Source organism: Python bivittatus, unplaced genomic scaffold, assembly GCF_059951505.1.
Source record: "Python bivittatus isolate LINGU-HERP-01145 unplaced genomic scaffold, Pbiv_v1 ctg000330_np1212, whole genome shotgun sequence".
NCBI lineage: Eukaryota > Metazoa > Chordata > Lepidosauria > Squamata > Pythonidae > Python > Python bivittatus.
In genome coordinates, this window is record NW_028277058.1 from 46,138,738 (window position 1) to 46,165,783 (window position 27,046).

General features: G+C 39.8%; 1 protein-coding gene across 24 annotated transcripts in view; it reads right to left on the minus strand.

Annotated features, from left to right (window-relative positions):
* Positions 1 to 27,046, minus strand: part of CHRM2 (cholinergic receptor muscarinic 2) — a 273,908-nt gene that overhangs the window by 54,714 nt on the left and 192,148 nt on the right. For 11 of the 24 annotated variants that reach the window (XR_015796248.1, XR_015796250.1, XR_015796252.1 and 8 more), the window contains exon 4: positions 8,446 to 8,678. The exons of 10 other annotated variants lie outside the window; for them this stretch is intronic. The gene's annotated coding sequence lies outside the window, so the exon portion shown is untranslated. Of the gene's footprint in view, positions 1 to 8,445; positions 8,679 to 9,990; positions 10,007 to 13,243; positions 16,979 to 17,190; positions 17,210 to 27,046 lie in introns of those variants that run through there. 3 more of the 24 variants (XR_015796240.1, XR_015796259.1, XR_015796257.1) reach the window with 3 other exon arrangements.

Below are 27,046 nucleotides of genomic sequence, written 5' to 3' on the forward strand. Positions count from 1 at the left end.
CAACACCCAGAGATTGTACACCAGGTGCAAAAAGGGTGGGCGGGGTCTGATGAGTGTCAAAGCCACTGTCCTGAATGAAACCCAGAGCATCCAGGAGCATATCAGTAAGATGGCACCCAAAGATGAGCTGCTGAGAGAATGCCTCAGGCAGCAGCAGACATGGAAGGAAGTTCAAGTCGAGAAAGTCCCATGGCAAGACAAGCCACTGCATGGGATGTGCCATCGACAGTTAGCTGAGGTGTCTGACATTGGGAAATCCTACCAGTGGCTGGAAAGGGCTGGACTAAAAGACAACACTGAGGCACTGATCATAGCAACACAAGAGCAGGCACTAAGCACCAGATCCATAGAAGCAGGAGTCTACCACACTAGACAGGACCCAAGGTGCTGGTTGTGCAAAGAGATCTCAGAAACAGTCCAACACATAGTGGCAGGGTGTAAGATGCAGGCAGGAACAGCATATACTGAATGGCACAACCAAGTAGCTGGCACTGTGTACAGGAACATCTGCACAGTGTATGGGCTAGACCCTCCACCCCAAGTCCAGATGGGAGATTCCATAGAAGGTTGTGGAGAATAACAGGGCTAAGATCCTGTGGGACTTCCAGATCCAGACGGACAGGCAGGTACTGGCCAATCAACCAGACGTCGTGGTAGTAGACAAAGACCAGAAGACAGCAGTAGTAGAAGATAGATGTAGTGGCGCCAAGTGACAGTGACATCAGGAAGAAGGAGCATGAGAAGCATGAGAAGCTGGAGAAGTACCAGGGCCTGAAGGAGGAACTAGAGAGGACGTGGAAAGTAAAGGCCAAAGTGGTGCCAGTGGTGGTAGGAGCACTCGGGGCTGTGACTCCTAAGCTGGGAGAGTGGCTCTAACAGATCCCAGGAACAACCTCAGAGCTCCAGAAGAGTGCAGTGCTGAACCTCAGAGCCAGAAGAGTGCAGTGCTAGGAACAGCTCAGATACTGCACAGAACCCTTAAACTCCCAGACCTCTAGTAGAGGACCCAAGATTGAGGAAGACACATACCACCCATAGGGATGAGAGGGGAAGTTATATATAAAACCCCAAACTACATTGTGTCCAAGGCCACTCAGATATCTATCTAATCACTTCTTAAAGATGGGTTCACATAACACCCTGGCCCAATATGCAAGGAAAGAAACCACTCTTCAATGCTTTACCAATGGCCAGCAAGGTCAGGGCCATCCAAATCTCAGAGATATATGCTTTTCCATAGGGAAGGTGCTACAACAAAAAAGACATATGTCCTAGGTCCCATCAGATGCCATTGCTTAATAGAAGGTTCTTGGAGCATGCCTATCCTTACCCTGTCAGAACTTGTGGACCGGTTTTGTCTAGGGGAGTACTACCCCATCTGGAACTAATAATGGAAAATCACCATATTTGAGAGATTCTAGAACCCACAATCACTAGGTTTTGCTGGGGTTAAATCTAAGCCTGTTGTTCCCCATCCAGGCCCTCATAGCCTCTGGCACTGAGAAAAAAACCTGGATAGCATCACTTGGTCAGCTAGAGACTGAAATGGATAGCTGCGTATATGACCTCACTTAGTGGCTTTATGTAGATGTTAAATAAAAGTCAGGAGAGACTAGAACCCTGAAGAACCCCATAAACCAGTGGCTTGGGTCTAGACTTTTCTCCCCTATCAACACTGACAGGAACAAGTCCTGGTGTCCTGTTCCAAAACAGAGACATAACTGATGTAGAAGTGAGAGGGAATGGCCTTGAAGGACAGGAGGAAGTGCCACTACCAAGGCAATGATCAGGCAAGTGTGGCTTGAGTACATTCCAAGAAACTAATTTGAGTAAATGTCTCAGACAGGTCTCCCCCTAATTCACATGAAGATAAAATGAGTGGGGAGTAACATTCAGATTTGCAAGATTTTGTTACTATAACTGTTCAATAAAAGTAGGTTTAGACCTATGTAGCATTAGTTTCTTAGTCTGGTGTGCCTTATAGGGCTGGCACACATGGAGGAGTAGTTGCAAGAAGTTTTATTTAGGATTATTTATTTATTTATTAAATTTGTTTGTTTATTTATTAAATTTGTATGCTACCCATCTCCCCCAGCAGGTGACTCTGGGTGGCTTTAGTGTTGTTGTTGTTGTTTAGTCGTTAAGTCATGTCCAACTCTTTGTGACCCCATGAACCATATTGCGCCAGGCCTTCCTGTCCTTCACTGCCTCCCTGAGTTTGCTCAGTTTCATGCTCATTGCTTCAGTGATGCTATCTAACCATCTCATCCTTGGCCGTCCTCTTCTCCTTTTGCCTTCAATCTTTCCCAGCATCAGGGTCTTTTCCAAAGACTCCTCTCTTTGCATTAGATGACCAAAGTATCTGAGCTTGAGCTTCATTATCAGTCCTTCCAATGAACAATCAGGGTTGATTTCCTTTAAGATTGACTGGTTTGACCTCCTAGCAGTCCAGGGGACTCTCAAGAGTCTTCTCCAGCACCACAGTTCAAAGGCATCAATTCTTCGCTGCTCAGCCTTCTTTATGGTCCAGCTCTCACAGCCATACATTACTACTGGAAAAACCATAGCTTTGACTATGCGGATCTTTGTCGGCAAGGTGACTTCTCTGCTTTTTAATATGCTATCTAGGCTTGCCATAGCTTTCCTCCCAAGGAGCAAGCGTCTTTTAATTTCATGGCTGCAGTCTCTGTCTGTGGTGATCTTGGAGCCCAAATAAATGAAGTCTGTTACTGCTTCCATTTCTACCCCTTCTATTTGCCAGGAATTGATGGGTTCAGATGCCATGATCTTAGTTTCTTTAATGTTGAGTTTCAAGCTAGCTTTCACACTCTCCTCTTTCATCCTCATCAAGAGGCTCTTTAGTTCTTCTTCACTTTCTGCCATTAGGGTGGTATCATCTGCATATCTGAGGTTGTTGATGATTCTCCCTGCAATCTTAATTCCGGCTTGTGATTCTTCCAGCTTGGCATTTCTCATGATGTACTCTGCATATAGGTTAAATAAGCAGGGTGACAGTATACAGCCTTGTCGTACACCTTTCCCTATTTTGAACCAATCGGTTGTTCCATGACCGGTTCTAACTGTCAGGATTTTCTTTCTCATAGAAAAGGATTCATCCCATTATCTTTACAACAATAACAAATAATATTTGGGCTACAGAGATCATGTAAAAAACACCTGTTATTATATGTTGTATATTGTGCTATTTACTGCCACCTATTGGCGTATATATGTTAGTTACCCAGTGGGAACAGCATAGAGCTATAATACAAGAAAAAAAAATGTACAGCCTCTCTAAATAGTTGTTAGTTGTTTTAGTGTTAGCCACTATATAGGTTTTATGGGCTACGTAGTTATAACAAATAACCAAGTACATTCCATAAAAAAAATAAACATTACATTATGTTTGCTTTCATGACTAATATTTTCCTAGAGTTTTTGCTGCGCTCTGCACAAACAAGAGTGTTTGTGATTATCACTCTGCCCGACAGGTTATGGGCCCAGGTTATGGCCAGTGGTGCTGTGCCGGCCCAGGCATGGAGTGTTGTCCCAGCATTATGGTTCCAGGAGTGCTAGTCCCAGGACTGTGGTCCCAGGTGTGTGCTAGCCCAGGCGTGAAATTCCAGGCTTGTTTTGCCGTGGATGCCGGTGCTAGAAGCCAGGACTGAAATTCCTAAGTGACGGGAGATTTATGGATTTATCACCCTGCTTGTGAGCATCTGGTCAACGTTTTGTTTGAAGTTTGGATTCTTTCTGTGTTAAGTGCCTGTTATAAAGTGTGAAACATGGCGACAACGGTGAGTTTTCCGTTTGAAAGATTGAATTCAAAGAACTACCAGACATGGAGTATAAAGATGAAATCTTTCTTCATGAAAAAAGGGCTCTGGCAAGTTATAAACAATCCTGTGCCAGCAGCTCCTACAGATGCTGAGAGAGTTTTGCTTGACCATATATATGGTAATCTTATATTGAGACTTGAGTCTTCAAAACTAGTGCATGTTCATAATTTAGAGACTGCTAATAGATGTTGGGTGGCTTTGCGTGAAATCTATGCAAGACAGACTTCAGCTGCCATCATAAGTTTGTCAAAACAGTTATATAACCTTAAATTAAAGCAAGGTGCTAATATGATTGAACATCTAAACAAGATAAAAACTTTGTTTGCTGAGTTGGCAGATCAGAATATACAGCTTCCCGAGAATCAAAAAACATATATAATAATTTTGAGTCTAGATGATTCATTTAATATGCTTATAAAAACTATAAATGTCCTATCGCCCACAGATCTTACTGTTGATTACCTGACAGATTACAAAAAATCAGTGTTCAAGAGATTTATAATTACCATCAAAGAAGAGGCTTGATAACATAAAACGGCACTCTTCTACTGACACAGAAACTGCATACATGATAAAAAAATGCTTTCGCTGTCAGTCTACTAAACATCTTCTAAAAGACTGTCCTATGAAAAATCAGCCTACTAAAAGTTCCAAAAAGACTCTTCATCATAAAAAAAAAAACAATTTATTAAAAAACAAACAAATATTAAAATGGTGTCTGCCTTAATGTCTAACAAAAACAAACATTATACTGATAAGTGGTTGTTAGACTCTGCTTGTAGTGAAATCATTATAAACAATGAACAGTTATTATTAACCAAATACAAGCCTAAAATCCAACAAGTTAACTTGGCTGATGGTTCTATAGCTAAAATAACCATACAAGATAACATGTTCATTCCTTGTTTAAAAAAAAATGGTTTCTAATATATTTTGTGTGCCTACACTTGATTATTCTCTTCTCAGTGTCCCTATATTAATAAAACTTAGATTTACTGTTATATTCCAAGGTTCTGAATACTATATAAATAAAAAAAGATTAAATGTGCTAAAAAAAATTGATTAATCAATTATATAAAATGCTTCCTAAACAAAATATATTAATTAAAAGTTACACTGACAATGTGTCTTTACATGATGATTACATCCATTATTATCACAGAGTGCTTGATCACTGTTGCTTCTTGGCCCGCATACAGATTTCTCAGGAGACAGGTAAGGTGGTCTGGTACTCCCATCTCTTTAGTGTACAGGCTTTAGTGTACAGGCAGTTAAACAGACCAGATAATCCGCTTTCTCCAAGAGCTATATGAAGCTGGACTCCAACTACCTTTTCAACAATATTCCCTCAAAAGAGAAGGTTGGTGACCAGATGAAAATTGCCAAATGATAGCTTCTTGAGGAGGGGATGGGCCACTGTCTCCTTAAATGCAAGGGGGACCACCCCCTCCCTCAAGGATGAATTTGCCATTATGTGAACTCAACCACATATCATCTCCTGGGAAGTCTTGACCAACCAAGACGGGCATGGATTTGATATACAAGTGATCATGCTTACAGCTTCAATGAGCCTGTCCACTTCCTCAGGACTAACAGGCTCCAACTTTTCCCAGATAGCCAAACCAGGCTATGCTTCAGCAAATCTCTTAGGACTGCACAACCAGAGTCCAGCTCAGAGCAGATCCAAGTGACTTTATCCAACAGTTGCTCAAATAATTATCAGAATGGCCCTCCAGATGTTCCTCTGTCTCCTCCCTTTCCAGGACAAACTGGGTGATCTTGAATAGGGTTGCTGGCCAAGTATCCATGGATATAATAAGAGTGGAAAAAAGAATTGTGTTTTGCTGCTTTAATTTCCATACGTTAATCCTTAAGAAAGGTTGTTAGCTGTGTTTAGCTGGCTTTGCTCTTCCTCTTCCTCCAGCATCTCTTCTACCATTTCATCTCCTGGAGTTGCTCTGAGAACCACGGGGGAACCTCATGACCCACAAGCCACATAGATGCAATCTGATCCAAAGCCATTGACATCTTCTCTTTCCTAATTATGACTAAGGCAAATTTTACCAGAGCCTCAGGGACAATCCCAAGCTGAGTAGCTTTTGGAGAAAAAAAATTCTTTGAGTTGGTATATTGCATGAAAGGCTCTGTACCTTATAAATGAAGATCATACTGGAGGCTGGTTTTGCATCCAGGTTGACCAGGGAACTTTCTGGGCACCCAGGACATACAGTATGGTGACATGTATTCACTGACACATGGTACCTATGGGCATCACAGTCCTATCCCAATAATAGAAGTTGGCTAAATCCCCTCTTATTTTGCTTCAGATGAGCTTTTCTCCAAAATATCTTATTCAAAGCTCTTTTTTTCCTATGAGTTCTCCAAAATATTGGGAAATCCTGGCCTTTTTGACATGTTTCTAATCTTCCACTTTTTCAGCTTCATCTTACATTGGTTTCCCCTGTCTTCCTACAAAGCTATCCAAACCAATCTTCTTTTAAAATTTAATTTTCTACTACTTTTATTCTGGGGCAGCAGGTCATTGAGAATTCTCATTTGCTGATAGAATCTGGATCCTGATTGGACTAAGTTACAGTTCTCAAGGAGTTTTGGCCTAGGGACTTTTATGAAAGTTATTCTATGTTTGTGCCCCACCCCGTCTCTGCTGCAGAAATATGTTTTTAAGAAGTCTTGGAATGTACTGAGTTTAAGCTCAATGAAACTTTTAGCTTGGCTTAAACAAAACAATATGGCTATCAAATGTGTTGTCATCACAACTAAAAAATCTTATATGGAACCAAGAATGAGAAAGGTCAGTTTATGATTGGGAATTGAGCCTTTAAAACCATGATTTCCCAGTTTTGCTGGCTTGAATTTCTCGTCAGAACCTGTGTTCATCTTTCCTGTATATTTATCCGGATGTGTTATTTTCACAACTCCATCCTCACATAAAACTTTCAGTCTGACAAAAGAGATGAGGAAGGCTTTCAGAAGAATCCCTTTTGGTTTAACAATGCCTGGTTTATTTCAAAACTATGCAAGAATCCATTGGAATTTGACAGGCCATAACAACTGAGATCCAACAGATGTGCTAAGAAATATGTCTGAAAATATATAAATATCCAGTAACCTCAACACTTCTACGCACATCAGCCTAAGACACCTTGAAGCAATCCTAGAAGACTGTGAGGGGTATAATTAATTTCTTCTGAATTTTGCCATAAGTTTCAGAAAAAGCAGGGACACAGATTCTCTCTCTTTCTCTCTCTCTCTCACCCCTTCATGATTCAGGGCCCACTAATGAAATTAACTGGCTGGAGACCCAGGATAGACAATTATTTTTCCCTTTCAAACAACATTTCATTATCTTAAAGAGAATAGATTATGTACAACTTGGAAGCACTGCTTCAGTTCAGCAGAACTTAACTCAGCCACATCCTCAGAACAGATTTGTGAATTAAAGGGACTCACTTCAAAGCAACAAATCAAATCAAATGGCTTTGCAGCATATCATGCTCTTTTGAAATGCATTAAAGTCCCAGTGGCTTTTCTATTGCTTCTGGAGTTGTTACACATAATATACATATTGCTACTTCACTTCCATACAAGAAAAATGCTGGAAGGGGAAGATAGAATGATGTTATGGGCTTTCTTAATTAGTTTAATACCTCATTACATTTTCTGCCTGTTAGAGCTCTTTTGGAGTGGCGAGGCTAATCTTGTTTTGGGCTTAATTCACTTTCTTGATTCTCAAGTCAAGCCAGAATCCACTCTTGGATCAAACTTTCCTTTCAAATTCTCCATGATTTTATTGAATGAGTGAACGGGGAGAGCAAACTGGGACATTCTATCTGGGAATTTGGCAGGGCGTGTGTGTGGGGCATACTTTGAGCAACTCTAAGCAATGTGGGTCTTATTTCTGTTTTAACAGAGTTTCTAGCTTAATAGATTGAACACAGTGTACGTGGACCTTAGCCAAGTATTTGGTGAAGTTGTTCATGGTATCCTCATGAATAAAATGGTAAAGTATGGGCTAGATGATACAAAATTGGCTGAACAGCAGCACCCAGAGAATACACAGCAATGGCCCCACATCAGATTGGAGAGTTGCACTGAATGGGGTGCCCAGGGTGTTGTCCTGGGTCCTATGCTGTTAATTAATAAGCTGGGTGAAGGGACAGAGGGGACGATCATCAAATTCACAATGACACAAGACTAGGAGGAATGTCCAACAGAAAATTTTAGAAGATCTAGACAGATTCAAACAATGAGCTGAAAAGAACAGGGTTAAATTTAATAGGGGGAACTATAAAGTTCTTCATCTGGGAGAAAGAAAAAATGGAAGGCACAAGTATAGAATGGGGGGCTGGCTTGGAATGAATTAATAGATGCCAGGCTAACACCTACAGCCACTAGCCTAAATGTTTATTGTTTTAAAGCACAAGGTGTGGCACAATTATTATTGGCACATTTTTCATGTCAGCCCCTGTCTCTGTGGCAGTCTGGACCTGCTCATTGTTTTTCACTGTGCCAGTCTACTTTCTGTGGCCTCTGCTAATATACAACATTGCCAGTGAATCACAACCTGGATACAGCTGAGTCTTACCAATGATGGGGAAGTTAATCAGCTTTGCCAGCAGATCCCATGCAGCTCAGTGGTCAGAGTCAACAAAACTGCATCATCTCACAAGGGCAAATCAATAGCCATTCTTCCAAGTCCCACCTTGTAAAGGTATGTGGGAAAGACGATGGGAGACGGGAGGAAGAGCCACGGCCTAGACTCCCATCATGCAAAAGGTATCTCAGCCCACAGAAGGAAAAGGGGCCTGGGAAGCGTTTCTGGAAGGTAAAAGTAAGAGGGGAGAAATGCTTTCAGACTTGCAAGATTCTGTTACTGTAACCTTACAATAAAGGTAGTGTTGGTACTCAGGGTTTGTACTACTTGTCTGGACTACCTTGAAGGGCTGACAGAGCCAATCCCTTCATACAATACGATACAATGCAATGCAACAATACAATAGCTCTTTTCAGGAGGGGTCAAGCTTGCCACCAGTTGTGCCAAGCTTCCTGCCTCCCCCCTCCACAAAAAAAAAAAAAAAAAACAACCTAGTGATCAAAAGCAGTAAAACATTCTCACTAATTTAAAAGATGTGCGGAGGGAATCATTCAAAACATTATTGTAGTGAAACCCTTGAAGGCATCCAGCTGAATCTTGGTAGCATTAATGTCTTGTAAAGGGTCCATTGTCTCTGTTGTTTTTACACTATTCAGCTGAAAATGGGAGCATTATGTGAGGATTATAGTGGATGATTTCATTCTGAATCAAACCTCAAAATGGTGCAAGTAGAATCCCAAACTGCAGACTTGAATCACATCAGGTATTTGGTTTGAAATGAATCAGAAATAGCTTAGAAGAGATGGCCATTTGTTTCCATGACTGTTAAAAAGGAATTGAACACATCAGAGGAATCTCTCCCTCTCCCCATTCAAAGGCTGTATACTTTTCAACACGAGTTGCACTGTGACAAATAATACTGGCTTGTCAGCTTTCTGGATGGAGCTGATTGGTCATTATTGGAGATGAAATGCTGAACTGGATGAACTTTAATCCAATTCAACCATGCTGTGCCACCTAGTCAGTTCAGTCCTGATGGCACCATTGTACTTAGACTCCTGGACTTATCATAGTCTGAGCCAAACATAATGCAATTAATCAGAACTCCTGGGAGGAAAAAGGTTCTCTTGTTTGGCTATTTCATTATATCCCCCTTCATGCCATATCACTGATCAGCAAAGGGACAGTCAATAGCTTGCTTGTGCCTACCTGGAGCCAGAGTAGACTTGCCATAATCAGCTTCCAGGATATTGCAGAAGACTGATGTCAGACCCTAATAGATGTGTGTTCTTCTAAATATATCTGAATTCAGATAAAGTAGGCTCTGATGGCAGTTATGACTTCATTTACTTCACCCTCCTCTCTCATGCAAACCATGGGCATGATGATAATAGCTTGATGATGATCTGTAATTTATAAAGAAGCTGAAGCACATGGATTTATAGCCAAGAATAGGAGAATAGAGGCTCTGCCTTAACATTTCAGCTTGTTCTTTTGCTGATATCATCTGATTGCAATCTTTGTTAAAAGCAATTTTTGCCTAAATGCACACCTGCAAGGAAATAAAACATGTTTAATAGGATCTCATAATTCTTCCCGGAATTGCATGGGACAGTATTGGCTTCTCTATGGCTCATAAAAAAATCTAGATTTTTACAAATGTCTCCTATCCCCGAAGCAGAAGATAAATAATCAGGGGAAAAAAAAGGTTACGTTATTTAGGGCAATATAATTCAATCCTAATTTCTCAGATCATTGTACAGTTTATGAAACCAAATTAAATAATATTTAAACCAAATTGCCTAATATTTAAACAAGTCTAAAAGACATTCTGCACATAAAAGAGACACAGAAGAACACAGCACTGCAAGGAAGATCAGTGATCAGAAAACTAAAATCATGGCATTTGCCAAAAGGCCCAAGAGCCACACCTGGAGCATAGATAGCTGCAAGATTGAGCAGGTCTCCTGTTTCAAATATCTGGGGGTAGTCCTTCATTCTGCTGGTAGTAGGAAAGCCTGTAGGGACTATGTTGCTGAAAATGCACAGCGGAGCTTATCTGCCATCCTTAAATTCCTCAAGACAAGAGGTGGCCACTATATTCCTGCAGGACTCAAATTATTTGAAGCCAAGCCAATAGCACAACTTTTTTATGATGCCCATCTAGGCCCCTTCTCCAATTGTGCACCATTAGAACATTTCTAAGATTGGCCCCGTTTAAGTCCCAAAATGTCACCCTAAGACTAAAGACAAGCCTCATGAAAGTGGAAGCTCGAGTGTGGATGACCTTACTCAACTATTGGCTCAGACTATCCTTTTTTCCCCCTTGGCCTTGCCCCATTAAACTGTGAGGGATGATTTTCAGTCCACATGGAAACAGGCAGTAGCAACTGAAATCTCATCCTTTGGCTTCTCTCCAGGTCAGCATGGGATATGACCAGGTCAAAGCACTCATTAAACAGCATCTAGCAGACACAAAGCGCCAATTGGATCTAGACAGATTCCTATTGGAGGGCCAATCTTAGAAATGTTCTAATGGTGCAGTGAATCCAATAGGTACTCTGTCTCCCCTGTGGCATACTTAACTAAACTTGAAGAACCTAAACACCTGAGGGCCTTTACTCTGGCACGATGCCATGCCTTCCCCTCAGCTGTCCTTGAAGGCCGATACAGGAAGATCCTTTACCCGGAGAGACAATGCTCCTTTGACTCTGGACACACAGAAACAACAGAGCAAGTGCTTCTCCAGTGCTTGTATTACAGAGACATTCATAGTACCCTTATCTCACCATTACTGCATAAATACCCAGGGTACATAGGACAATTCTACACCTCCCTGCTCCTTTCAGATACCAACCCTGCTACAACATATAATGTTGCCAGGTTCTGTGCAGCAGCAATTAAAATTTGTCAGACGATGACCTGTGCCATAAACTAGTCTAAATGAGCATCTAGTTCACCATACTAGAAGTGCTCTGTAATTTGATAAAATCTGTTAACCTTTATGCTCACCTACACCCAACTAATACTCCAACCCTTCCTTTTAGATTTAGACTCTTGCTTTTTTTATATACCTTCTGTTTTAATATATCTTCTAGCTTTTCATAATTTTTCTTTTAGGTTCCTTTTAGATATATACTTTCTATTTTATATCTTTTAGCTTATTATTATTATTATTTTTCTGATGTATTTTCTATGCTTTTTAAATTGACTGTACCCTACCCCCCTTATGCTGGTCTTTGACCATAATAAGATTTGATTTATTGATGTATTGTGCATTTTCTTTTTTTTGGGACAGACAGGGATGGGTGAGAATTTCATGGGAAGGAAGGAAGGAAGGAAGGAAGGAAGGAAGGAAGGAAGGAAGGAAGGAAGGAAGGAAGGAAGGAAGGAAGGAAGGAAGGAGGGAGGGAGGGAGGGAGGGAGGGAGGAAGGAAGATATTTTTCCTAAATTCTTTATAAATGGGTATGGGAGAAGATATTTTAAAAATTATGAAGAAAGTAAAATGAACAAATTCATCCAAGTGGAAGGCTGATTACTTTGCTCTTTAAAATCCCATTTTCAGTCCCAGTGTGTTTGATCTCAGTTTCTTCAAAGAAGTTTGTGGTATAAATTATGGTTGCCATTTCTTCTTCTGAGTCAGCTACTTCACACCAAGAATATTCAGAATCCTCCATGGAGAGAACTGTTGCACCTCTCATATGCTCCTTATCATAAGGATTTTCCAAATGGAGTTTTTGAAACCCCCAAAACTTGCACAATATTTTGTAAACCTTCAGTTTGCTTAATAAAGATCTTGCTTCAGCCCTTATTATTTATTAAAGAAAAGCTTATTTTAACTTTTTATTTACTTATGTGTTAAAAAGATTTTAGGCTTCTTCCCACTGAAGCAGTTTACAAAACTGTAGAATCAGTCTAAAGAAAGCAAGAGACAAAGATGAAACAGTAAATCCATTCAAGTAGAAATAACAGGGGGAATAGTGGTTGGAGAAAGGAAATATTAAAAAGTGAGTTTCAGCAACTCTGGTTGATCTTGAAACAGCAGAATCAGGTCTAATTAGCATTTGGATAGGAGATCTCTAGAAAATCTCAGTCCTGTGGGCTAGATGGCAAATTGAAGAAACATCTCAGAAGAAGGCAATTGGAAATAACTTCTGTATTGTTGCTAAGGAAATCTCTTTGAAATATCCATACACTTACCAGGAATCAAGACTGACTTAAGGGAGTGTTTATCTTTACCTTCAAGGGCTTGGTGTACCACAAACAGGATCTTGGATCTTCTTTTTCTCCTGAACAACCCTGTTGTTTTAGCTACTTTGTGGCTAGCATTCATATTGAAGCCATGGCTTCTGTCAGAGGTTTTTGCCATCTTATACTGTGGGAGAAAGTCCCCCAGTGTTCTTCCACTCTGCTGTTTCAGTGTGGCTCCCATTGAATTCACAACCCAGTCAAAGAAAAACTACTTGTCTTAGCATGAGTTCTTTGCACAGGTAATTTATTTACCCCAAAGCAAAAATAAATATAAGAACCACTATTAGTATAACAAATATCAATTAGTCAGACCTAGGTCTGGATCTTCCTTGGAGCAGCATAATTAATATTAGTAGAGAAAAGACATTTGGACCACATTTGTCTCTTGACAAACCATTGCAAGATCACTCTGGGCATCCCTTATGTTTATTGATGGCACAGATTCAGTCACTTCATTAATACCTTGCTAATATTGCTGGTTTAGTGCTGAGGATGTGTGTTTTATTCCCCTGCCCCTCACCCCACCCCACTAGAATCTTAACAAATTCATTTTGATTTTCTTGCAAGGTTTTCAGGCATTCATCAGAGTAATAGACTAATCAATATTCATTCTTTTTGCAATTATTAATATTAATTACCCAATTTGTTGGTTAATGGGGTGAGAACATGGAGAAAGCAATTCCAAAACTGTCTTGCTGAATGTTCACTTTCATTTTCACAGCATGTTGCTTTCATAGGTTGCAAGAAGCCCTGGCTACTTTGTGACAAGAGGAATGAGATTAACCCTAAAAGCTGTCCATACTATTATTATTAAGGAAAAATGTCTAAATCTGATTTGGGAGTGGGGGAAGGGGTAATGGCACTCCTCACTATCCTGCATTTAATTCATTGTGAAGGTAGAACAATGATCTTAAAAAAAATAATTTTTTTTTAAGAAGTCCTGTATTTTAGCTGCCTTTTTAGAAGTCATTTTTGCCACTACTAGTAATAGTGTGGGAATGAAATTTCAGTATTTCCCTAAAAACCAGAGAACTCATCCACAATTCATAGCTCATAAATAAGGTGGTCTTATATTTTGCGGTGTATATTATGTACTTTTAAATTTTTGGATCATTTCAAAATGTTGGAGGTCCAACTCCAAATGTTCAGCAGCTCATGATGTAGGTAGAGAGCTAAGGATGTACTCTATGTCCCCTCCATCTCACTCTTTGTCTATCTCAGATTGCTTCCTTCTGCCTTTCTTCCCAGGCATCCATGTGTGGAGCACATGCTTTTCAAGTCATTTTCTGGCAACAGGCAGTTGGCTAGGTGTGAGATTTGCCTGTCTCTGCAATGTATTTCCTATAAAGAAATCTCTTTTCTGTTTAAATTATGGAATCTGCTTCACTAATAATTGCTTATGTCAGTTTCCTGCTGTCAGGAATACCTATACTCACACGCAGAATGCTTCCACTTCTAATAGAAATGTTAGTAATTTCATACTGCTACCTTCAAATGTAGTTTTTATATTATTTTTTTTAAAAAGATTCCTGGTTGCTTTTGGGAGAAGATTCCAAACTTTCTAAGACAAATAAAGTAAAATTTACAGTTCTTACAGAAGTAGGCCACATACATAGTACCAATAGCCCCACAAATATTTGATCTTCACAGAAGTATAACATTGACTAATAATGACCAATATTAACAATCCCACAAGGCTGTCTTAAAAAATTCTGCTGCTTGAGGTATAAGCTAAGATGGCACCTCTTCTACATTCTGTGTTCAGAAAAACTAATTTGGCTACTTGTTCAATGTATATTTACTTATTAGGTTTATACCCTGCCTTTAATTCAGGAGCTCAAAGTGTTGTACCTAGTACTCCCTCCTAATTTTTCTCACAACAGCAACTCTGAGAAGCACCCCACAAGATGAAGGCCACTGAGTTGACCTCTCCTACTACCTGAAATTGCTCATTGAGAAAGGAGCAGAAGCACTACAAAACAATGCCTCCAGTCCCCAACCCCTTTCAAGCACTCCAGCAGGATATCATGGTCAATAATATCAAAAGCTGCTGAGAGGTCTAAAAGGGCCACAGGAAGGGCAATATCCCCATCTAGGTCTCAACAAAAATCATCCAGGAGAGAAACCAATGCCTTTTCAGTCTCATACCCCTACCTGAAACTTGACTGAAAAGGTCCAGATAACCCACTAATTCTAGGGTACAGTGTAGGTGACCTGCCACCACCATTTCAATAACCTTCTCCCAAAAGTGGAGGTTGGAGACTGGGATGTAGCTGTCTAAGGCCAATGGATCTAAGAATAGTCATTTCAGAAGGGAATATGCCACAGCTTCTTTCAAGACTGTTGGCAGCTTCCTGTTCTGAAAAGAAGTACTGACATCCCCCTGCTCCTCACAAAGGCCAGGACAGGCAGGGGTCCAAGCTACAAGTGTCAGGGGATAACCTACACAGCACCTATCCACTTCCTCAGAGTTCATAGGCTAGAAGGAGTCCCTGATAGTATGGTGAGATAGTGCTCTAGTTATCACCATAGATCCTGACTATGAGGAGTCAACTTTATCAGCAAAGTGCTGGATAAATCACCCACAGCAGCCAGGCAGGCAATCTCAGATTAATGTAGAAAAAGAGGTCCAGGTTACAGTGTTGCTAAAGTAAGAGGAAATTAAAGGAAACGATTATGGACATTTTGGAACACCATATATTCATGCAAAATTTGATATCTCCAAGAGCTGAAACAAAGAATGAGTGGATCTGTTTATTTGGTTTCTCTCCATTTCTCATTTTTGAGACCTAAAGTTCATTTTGTCCCATTTCCTCATCAGTTTCTTAGCATGAAAACCCATCTCATTTCCATGCACATGTAACCCATGAATAGAAAATGAATCAGTAGTTAGTTATTATTATTAGTTAACTAATCAGTAATTAGTTAGTTATAAGGAGATAGTGGGTAATATGATTAGAGTTAGTTGATATGTAACCACTAGACAGAGTGGACCTGTTAAGTTTTGACATATCACCTCAACCTGGACAACTGCAGTGACCTGATTCAAGAGCATATCTCAGCGATCCACTTTGAGTTAAGATATTGAAGCAAGCTGACTCTATCCAACTGGCCACGCTGCTATACCAGAAAATAGGCCTTAACCCAAGCACAGTACATCTGCAAATGCCCCATTTAGTATCCAGATTGAAACTGAGCAGCCACTGATCTGGTGTTTCAAAAGGAGACAACACTTCAATCCAGAATGACTCTTTAAAGGAACACTTTGATTGAAGCTTTGTCAAAACACAGTCCTTTTGAAAGATCTGCATGGTCCCAGTAATTACTCTTGGAAATGAAAATCAAGCACAGTAATAGTATGGCAGTGAAGGGAAAAGGCACAAGATACATATTACTGTCAGGAAATTAAGTTCACTTTTCCGTCTAATTCTGCTAATATCCTACCCTTTCCCAATTTAAATTCAGATGAGGGAAGTCTAGGCAGACAGAAAGCTAACAGAGCATACGCAGAATGTTTCCTCTGAAACTTCTTTATGATATTGCATTGCAAAGCAGTTTACATAAAAGAAATCAAGCATATCGATAATGAACTGGATCTCATGCATGACTCAAGTTTATTAACATATCTATATAGTTTTGGTATCTAAATAGATATACATTGGAGTGCATCTACAAATAAATAGTTTGAAACTAACATATCTTACAGAAATTAAAATAGAATTTTTTGTTGTTCAGTCGTTAAGTCGTGTCCGGCTCTTCGTGACCCCATGAACCATATTGCGCCAGGCCTTCCTGTCCTTCACTGCCTCCCTGAGTTTGCTCAGTTTCATGCTCATTGCTTCAGTGATGCCATCTAACCATCTCATCCTCTGCCGTCCTCTTCTCCTTTTGCCTTCAATCCTTCCCAGCATCAGGGTCTTTTCCAAAGACTCCTCTCTTCGCATTAGTTGACCAAAGTATCTGAGCTTGAGCTTCATTATCAGTCCTTCCAATGAACAATCAGGGTTGATTTCCTTTAAGATTGACTGGTTTGACCTCCTAGCAGTCCAGGGGACTCTTAAGAGTCTTCTCCAGCACCACAGTTCAAAGGCATCAATTCTTCAGCGCTCAGCCTTCTTTATGGTCCAGAAAATAGAATTAAGCTCTACTGAATCGTCATGAGCAATTATTCATTTTATCTTAGTTCACTTTGATTCCCATGATGAAGTATTAATTCTGCTTCAAAATGGATTCAACCTCTTATAATCTTAGCCCTGTTTCAATCTAGTCATTCTGTTTGGAAAAAATGAATTGCAAAGCAAAATGTTACAGTAAAAGACCAGTTTGCAGATAAACGTAGAATTTTGCTGCAAAGCTAACATTACAGTATAATATCTATTAACACAAAGCTAGCTTAGCTTCCTATGCATTCCAAAGGAAAACTGTTTTCTTAGTATTCATTATCCATTCTGTTTAGTGAAAAGAGCAAATTGAGATATGCTTACCATTTAATTAGCATTACTTCTTTTGGACCACCAGCATCAAAGAAGATACGTATTTTAGTCCACAGCAAAGGACGATGATGCCAAAATGATGACGTGTGTGGTGACATCACCATGTTGCAATATGATTTAAAAAAATAAAAAATAAACGTTGCAACATCATCATGTAAATGCTGTGATCATGTACTTACATTCCAACATCTAACACAAGTACATAAGTTACGGCATCTTTGTGATGATGTCATCACACACATTTTGTCATTTACCCATTCTGTGGTCATCCATGTAATCAAGACAATAAACCTTGTCACTGAACATTATCTTTATGTACACTATCAATGTCTTGTCTTGTAGATCATAGCCATACCCTCTACTACAGTACTTGAAACTGTTAGTTTTTTGATAATGCAAATAATAATAATGATGACAAAATTCAAAACATGCAAGGATGCCTGAAGATTAAAATTCAAATTTCTCCAGTTGAGATGCTTGCATTATGGATTCAAAGTGGCATCTAGATTGCTTTTCTTTTAATATACTGAATTCAATAACACAAATTTATTTTTTTCCTACTTTTTGGTATCTTCTCTTGAATATCTTTCACAGTAAAATCCTATCCATGCTTACTCAGTAGCAAAGTTTAATGTTCAGTGCAGCTGATTCCCAACTTACTATTTATAGGATGATGGCCTATCATTAATATCTTTTATCGGATGTACTTATCATTGGATGCAAGTCTTTTTCTCCTTCTCACACACCAAGAGCAGGTAGCTGGCAAATTTTACTGTGCATCCATGCATTCAACTCTGGAAGTTTCCATGGCAACCCATCAAACTGTCACACCAGTTTTCCAACATGCCATCATGTCACAAAAGCTGCTATGCATAACATTATAATGTTCTTTTTCTGTTCAAAGCTCCAAGGATGAACAATTTGCAGAATGAAGACATCACTAACTAATGCCACTAAAATTAAGTTTCTATATAAAGAAATACAAAAACCAATGTCTCATTCTATAATGTTATTTGTAGACACAATGCAAACAATTTAGCAAATACAAGCAGCTGGAAACACAGAAATCCTCACCCCATAAGAGTGGTGTAATTGCTTTTCCCAGTGCTGAGAATATGGCTCCTCCTTGTGGAGAAAGTTTTGTTTTTGAGGAACATGTCTGTGAATTGGGAAGGTTTATCTTTTTGTTAAATCACCTCAAGTCATTCAACACTGTTTTCAACCTAAGGATTCAGGGTGGTCCTGCTATGAGATGGAATGAGGCAATTAACTAAGGCAACATGTGTTTAGTGTTGTGAAGGGGCAAGGAAATGTTACCTACTAGTTTATTATGATTATATTTTCATTGCCAGGCATGGAAGAAGGCAGTGAAAGAATATTCTGCCTGATGTGTAAAAATTATTTGCTCGAAAGGCAGAGACATTCCTTTTTTCTCTCTCTCTCAGAGGGCAAAAATGTATTGGGCCACTTCTGGAAATCAGAGGTGTATAACCTGTAGTCCATGGGCCACATAAGACCTCCAGCAGCCCACTTTTACCCCTAAATTTGACATCAAAATAGCTAATTTTGGGAGACACAATTATTTTTCTCTTTTCCTCCTAAAACTAAGTGTTGAGGGAGGAATGAGAGGCTAAACCTGTATGGCTAAAAATTGGTCCTTATGCTGAAATCTTGACATTCAACTGTTTTTGTAGGGTGATCTGAGGAAATGGGAATGGTTGGTCTCCTACAAGTCTCCTGTTTCTACTCCCACTCTTAAAAAGAAACTGAAAGAAATAAAATGGACCAAAACATTCAACACTGCCCCCTTGCCCCAGCTAGTCAAGTGAAACAAAAAATATACCTTCCCCTGCTGTAAAGATGTATCATATAAGGAATGAGATTGATTTACAGAGTCCTCCTTAGATAAACAGCAGGGTTGCGTGCTATAACATACTTTGATGTAAAACAGTGTTTCCTTAGACAAAGCAACCAAAAGAATTTATTACATTTACAGGTGAAACTTGAAAAATTAGAATATCGTGCAAATGTTCATTTATGTCAGTAAGGCAACTCAAAAGGTGAAATCAATATATGAGATAGACGCATTACATGCAAAGCGAGATATGTCAAACCTTATTTTGGTATAATTGTGATGATTATGGCGTACACCTTATGAAAACCCCAAATTCACAATCTCAGAAAATTAGAATAGTGTGAAAAGGTTCAATATTCTAGGCTCAAAGTGTCCCACTCTAATCAGCTAATGAATCCAGAACACCTGCAAAGGGTTCCTGAGCCTTTAAATGGTCTCTCAGGCTGGTTCAGTAGGAATCACAAGCATGGGAAAGACTGCTGACCTGACAGCTGTGCAGAAAACCATCACTGACACCCTCCATAAGGAGGGAAAGCCCCAAAAGGTAATTGCAAAAGAAGTTGGATGTTCCCAAAGTGCTGTATCAAAGCACATCAATAGAAGGTTATGTGGAAGGGAAAAGTGTGGTAGAAAAAGGTGCACTAGCAGCAGGGATGACCGCAGCCTGGAGAGGATTCTCAGGAAAAGGCCATTCAAAAGTGTTGGGGACTTTCACAAGGAGTGGACTGAGGCTGGAGTTAGTGCATCAAGAGCCACCACACACAGACGGATCCTGGACATGGGCTTCAAATGTTGTATTCCTCTTGTCAAGCCGCTCCTGCACAACAAACAACGTCAGAAGCGTCTTACCTGGGCTACAGAAAAAAAGAACTGGTCTGTTGCCCAGTGGTCCAAAGTCCTCTTTTCTGATGAGAGCAACTTTTGCATCTCATTTGGGAACCAAGGACCCAGAGTCTGGAGGAAGAATGGAGAGGCACACAATGCACGATGCTTGAAGTCCAGTGTGAAGTTTCCACAGTCTGTGTTGATTTGGGGAGCCATGTCATCTGCTGGTGTTGGTCCACTGTGCTTCATTAAGTCCAGGGTCAATGCAGCCGTCTACCAGGAGATTTTGAAGCACTTCATGCTTCCTTCCGTAGACGAGCTTTATGGGGATGCTGACTTGGCACCTGCCCACACTGCCAAAAGTACCAAAACCTGGTTCAATGACCATGGGATTACTGTGCTTGATTGGCCAGCAAACTCGCCTGACCTGAACCCCATAGAGAATCTATGGGGCATTGCCAAGAGAAAGATGAGGGACATGAGACCGAACAATGCAGCGGAGCTGAAGGCCGCTATTGAAGCATTCTGGTCTTCCATAACACCTCAGCAGTGCCACAGGCTGATAGCATCCATGCCACGCTGCATTGCGGCAGTCATTGCTGCAAAAGGGACCCAAACCATGTACTGAGTACATATGCATGCTTATACTTTGCAGAGGTCCCATACTGTACTATTTCCAATTCTTGTGTTATTGATGTCATGAAATATTCTAATTTTCTGAGATTGTGAATTTGGGGTTTTCATAAGCTGTACGCCATAATCATCACAATTATACCAAAGTAAGGCTTGACATATCTCGCTTTGCATGCAATGCGTCTATCTCATATATTGGTTTCATCTTTTGAGTTGCCTTACTGACATAAATGAACATTTGCACGATATTCTAATTTTTTGAATTTCACCTGTATATTCCATATTCCTTCAAGAGCTTATGTGATATCCCACCACCCACCTCTCCCATTTTCTCCACACAGAAACAACCCTATGCTCAAAGGTGTCTGGTGGAAGCTATAGTAACATCACAGAGATCATGCCATCATCATGTGAATGATGTGAATGGTGTACTTTGCATCAGTTGTGATTTATGCCAATTTCATAATTCACATAATTTGTGTGGTGACATGATATGCATGATGCCCCTGACCTCCCTGGGGACACCCATCTCTATGTGGTATGTAAGGCTGAGGGAGGAAGTCTGGCCTGAAGTCACCCAGTGAATGTCATAGGTGAGGATAAATCTGGTTCTCTGTTCTTCTGGCCAAATGCTGTAACTATTTTACATTACTTGTTGGGCAGCCTTCCCCAACCATGTGTCCCATCACGGTTCTCATTTCATCCACTTCATTCTCAAATAAAGAGGCCCCCTGGATGACTGTGTTCTTGTTTGGTTGGTTTCTTCAGCCCATCAAGTTCAATTTCTCCACTTAAATTAGTAAATAAAACAATCCCTTTTAAGAAATGCATAAGGTTAATGTGGCGCCATTGGATTCACTTAAATTTAAGTTCAGTTTTCTCCATGACAAAGCATTAATGCCCAGGAGACCTAATTCATGCATTTTTATATTGGCTAGAAAAGGAAATTTTAGCAGACAATGAAAGCAGCGCTTACTAGAATAGCCTCTCCAACATGCAGAAAACCTGTTCTCCATTGTGTTTGCTCTTTGCCATGTCATTTGGCCATTAATTTTGTCTAAAGGGCCTATTAAATAACAATTGTTATGAAAGGCTTTTCCATTTAATGTTAATTGAAAATCATTGGTTACGGGTCCTAGATGCTACTTGATAGTCACAAATTGCACACAGGGGTAAAGTCTGTAAAAGCTTAAGGCATGTGTGTCTGTGTGTGTTTTACTGAAGACCATGCCTTTACAAAAAGATTAACAAGTGTTAGATGGGTTTCAAGTAATGTATGCCATGGCTCCAGGAAAATAAACTTTCTCTGACATCACTGATAATTAATCTAGACAATGGCTATTTTGAGTGAAAACAGGCTTGTAATCTTGGAGTGTTTTTAGATCAGACTATAACTTTGGAAGCTGTCTAGCCTTTCTGGCACAAGATCTTTTCATCATCTAAAGCTCGGTTGGACAATACATAGGCTGTGGGCCATATGTTGCCCCCTAGCGCTCCACTTGCCTCGAGCGCCCTGTTGCTAGTCCTGCCATCACCACATTTGCTGCTCCAGCATCTTGAGATTGCATTGCTAAAATCTGGTAACAAAACAACCACCAAAATGTGTTGCATGATTTGTTTGGATTTTAGAGTGGCTTAAGTGTGTAATGAGCTATGAGAATAATAATGAGGAAGAGGAGGAAGACCTAATTGATGTCAGCCCTCTGAGGCAGACCAGACTGGAACACTAAAGTCATGAATACTAAAACTACTTTTATTGTAGGGTTACAGTAACAAAATCTTGCAACTTTGAATGTGCCTTCCCTTTCCCTGCCTTTCTCCTAAAGAGATCTAGGGAGGGTCAAGTCTGAGACACTTTCTCAAATTACACTCCTGCTTTGGGCGCAGATTTCTCTTCTCTGACTGTTGCTTTGGCTGTGTCTCTTCTTCTTCTTCCTCTGGGTTATTTTTACAGCCCATTACAAAGTATGAGAATAGGCGTGTTTTTCCCCTCTAGAAAAGGCTCCCATTTTTACCTTGAAACTCCCTTTAAAAGCCTCCCAATATCTGTAAAATATCTAGTCAACACACTTTGGGGGATGTCACAGGAACTCTGGATTCTTTCCTTTCGCCCAGTGTTGTCCAAACCTGGCCACTTTAAGATGAGTGGACTAAGATGGCTGGCTGGGGAATTCTGGGAGTTGAAGTCCACTCATCTTAAAGTGGCCAAGTTTGGACAACACTGCTTTAGCCCTTTAGATGTTTGGGAGACTGACTTGCTGCCCTGAATCCATTCCTACTCTAAAGCTAATATACTAATCCCAGCCTATTCCACTTGCCTACTATTGCCCTTACTTCAGAAATAGCATAACCAGTGAATAGTCTGTTATTCAGAGTGCAGCTATAACCACAGTTCTTGCCAAAAATACACACCAGCGTTAGAGACATTTCAAGAATGCAATGTCCTTATCTTGTTCTCCAAAGAAATCCAGCCAGAAAGTATAGTTACTACTACATAACCCATAAAACTGATTACATGATGGCTAAAATCCTACTGAGCAGTGACATATGTAATCCTCACACTTTATTAACACTATGCACCACCCCTTGAGTAACTAGCATACAGACGCCAATAGGCGGCAGTAAATAGCAGTATACGTGCACACTAACAGAAATAACTGCAGGTGGCCTGCTTTTCTAGTCTAAACAATTGTTTGGAGATAGCGAGGTGCATTTCTTCCCATGAGAAAATCCTAATATAGTCATTACTGCAAATGACTGAACATGGGGCAGCCCTTGAACATACTGTAATTGAGAAACTGCGATAACACAAAATAAGCCAATTTTGTTATTAACTGTTATTAACAGCAAATGCAGCAGATCTTGCCAGTCTTCAAACAGCAGTATTGTCCTAATTACAATCTGTTCCAATCAGACCTGGTAGCATAACTTTTAAAACTGAAATATCCTGAGGCCTGGATTCCTTAAGAACATCCACTTCACTTTAAAAGATGGGTCCATGGGATATCTCCTTCTCCTCCTCTGTCTCTTTCAAGATAGGGCTTTTTTGATAGAAGTGTCCTGCTATTTGAAAGACCATGGAGAGGCTACACTTCAGTGCAAAAACATAATGTTATGCATGCAATAATTCCCAGTGAAAGAATGTATGCTTTCAATACTGCCAGCCAGTGTATGAAATATTGAGCCAGATGGGACAATTCAATCAAAAGAATCTCTCTCTTCTAGGTTTCTGCTAAAAGATCCTCTGTCAACACAAGCTCTATTGTCATTTTAAGGCCAAGAAGGACTTTTCTGTTCATCTTTTTGGATTTTTAATGTTGACATACTTCTATTTCATTACTTTTTCTGCCACTCTTGTCTTATGGATTGTTATATGTTTATGGTATTTATATTTAACATTTTATGTCAAACTTGTTCACAAAAATCTTTCCTGCAAAGGGAATATAAATCTTCACAATGGGGGGGGGGATGAGGGGAGCACAAATAAACCTTCAAACTGAACTCCCTGAAGATAGTAATGGAACCAAAAATCATCTAAGGCCACAAACATCAGCGGCCCAGCTGAGACTAAGCAATTTTAGTAATGGATAATGCAATCCCATAGAAATAATGCACCCAGCTGGTAGGGATGGATAAATCAATTACAGTCTGACAGTTTCATGTCATCATTCATAAATTCTTCTTATTTCTATATTCATCTATAATCAAAACACAAACGTATACACAAACATGTTTTTGTTAACAAAACTCATGCTTTTGTATGGGTTTGGTTCTGAAATAGAGTCAGGTATGGATTATGCTTCCAAATAAGCTTTTTTTGTGCATTGGGGGTTAAAATATAGTATTCTGATATTTTTTTGAACCAAGATTTGCATCATACAGTTTGAATAAGTGGAAAACCAGAAGGCAAATGTGTTCCAATCCATGAAAACTTAGAATTGCAAGAAATCATTTAGCTCCCAACTTCCTCCTCTTCCCAAAGCAGGAATACAAATTAAAGCATCCCTAACAGATGACTGTCTAGCCTTTGCTTGAATGTACCCAGTGAAGATGAAGCCACCACCTGTCTAAGTGGTTGATTCCATTATCCAAATGTTGCCCAACATTCAGCTGAAATCTGCCTTCCTGATGCTTAAAACCATCATGCCATGTCCTACATGCTGGGACAATAGAGAATAGATGTTGAATTTTTTCTATGTGATATCTCTTTGGGTACTTGAACAGTGCAATCATATCCTTCCTGCTTCATCTTTTTTCAAGGAAAAAATGTTCAATTCCCTCCCCCATAGGGCTGTTTCTAGTACCCTGACCTTCCTTACTGTCCTTTGCACTTCCATCCTTCTTAAAGAGTGATGACCAAAACTGCACAAAGAACTCATGGTGAGGTCTGACTGATGTAGAATATAGTGGAGCTATGACTATGATTTGGAAACAATATTTATATTTCTGCATAGCCTAACATTGCATCCATTTTCCAGCAGCCAGGTTACACTGCTAATTCAAATCAGGATGGTTGCCTTAAAAATCCAAAGCAGATCTAACAAAAGCCTCAAGTATTCACACTGGTTATGTATATTTGCTTGTATTCAGTTTTAGTTAATCTTGACAAAAGACATTATTACACAGCTATAACAAGCAGTGTTGACATCAAGAAACTTCAACTCTTTAAAATAGATAACCAAGATAAGGGCAACCAATTACTTTATTTCTTAATGTAGTACGGAGCTGGAAAAAGAACATGATGGATCATATTAGATCCCTGCATAAAGGCATATGGGCCCAGAGTCAACATCTGCAATACTCAGGCATCTGTCCTCCACTACACTGCTTGGCTGATTCCCAATTACAGTTCAGCATTTCAAACCATGCTAAGTGGAGAACCTTGGTGCCATTTTTATTTACCCAAATTTTCCCAACCTGGACTTGTTCCATAGTACAGCAGGACTTTTAAATATCGACTAGATCTAGCAGCCTATACTAATTGAATCTTTGCTGTTGTTGGCTCTCTCCAGCAGGCAAGCTCAGCAGAAGGTAATTAGTTTCCAGCCTTGTCATTGTTTGAGCCAATTCTGAAAAGAATCCACAAAGGAAGACCTGAAATATAATGGCTTGGTTATGTGTATATGTTTGTGTATGCATTGCTTTGTTGATTTCCAAATGTGCAAAGTGCAATATGTCAATTATGCCTCTGTTTGCCTTTAAGGGCAGCCAAACAGTCTTAATTGCTTTCCATCAGTTGACTTGAGCGTGAGTGTTTTTAAAATGGTTTTCCTCTACCCATGGAAAGCTGTTCTGCTGGGAATATTTCTGCTTTGCTGAGAAGTGCCTGGTGTTTTTGTTCAGTAATAATTAACAGCAATGATGTTAGCTTCTCTGTATTTTTTTAACATCTTAGCAAAATTAAAAACAAATGTGGAATTCTGGTCAATAAAACTGTGGTTCCTACTGTTCCCATAAGAGTGGAGATAGATTTCTTGAATAGTTTGGAGCTCTTCCCCATGGCAAACATAACCTGTAGACTCTGGAGATGAGATCTTAACTGCAGTAGAGTGAAAAGTATTTCAGAATCAATTGATACATCTCCTTTTGCGTGTGTGTGTCTTTGAGTCACTGTTAAAGAAGAAGTGACTGGTGACTGCCTGGACTAGTCCCTGTAGTTTTCTTGGCAAGGTTTTTCAGAAGTGGCTTGCCATTGCCACCTCCTTAGGGCTGAGAGACCATGACTGGCCCAAAGTCACCCAGCTGGCTTTATGCCTAAGGCAGGACTAGAACTCATGGTCTCCCCGTTTCTAGCCTAATGCCTTAACCACTACACCAAACTGGCCCTCAGTGGACCTCCTAGAGCCTTGGAACAGTTGAAAGGCGGGACATACTTGTATGGTGGATGAAAGTCTATTGCATGCACCAAATTCTTAAGGTATTTCTTAGTGTCTAATGTACTAATCCTGAAGCCTATTGACCCTTATGGGCTGAAAGGGGGAATGTCTGTGGATTAGGAATGGCAAATCAGTTTGCATCTGCTCCTCTTAATGCCACAAAATTATTCCATTCCATCAGTCTGTTCACAATTTTAAAGAATAGGAAAAAAAAATGTGTTGTCATATACAATGTTCTGTAACATATGTACAGATTTCTCTAAGGTACCATTTTAATGCAAATGCTCCTAATTGAAAAATTAAAACAACAACAACACTAAAGTTTGTCATGCAGTTGCTAATATACTCTGTTTGCATCCAATTTTTATGAGATCTTATTTAAATATGGCATCTTTCTCAAATCCTAGCTCGTATGAAGTTTGGATCAAAAACTGATAGCAAATGATGCTAATGATCTATATTCATTGCTGCTAATCTATTTACAGTGCAGTAGAGTCTGTTTTGATGGATTATGGCAAATACTTTAATATAAATGCACTGCAAATTTCTTTCAACTTTCTACTCTGGACCCATCACATACATAACACAGGGAATAAACTAATGCACATACTTTATGCATCCAAAACATCTCTGGATGCACACTCAATGGTATGTTTGA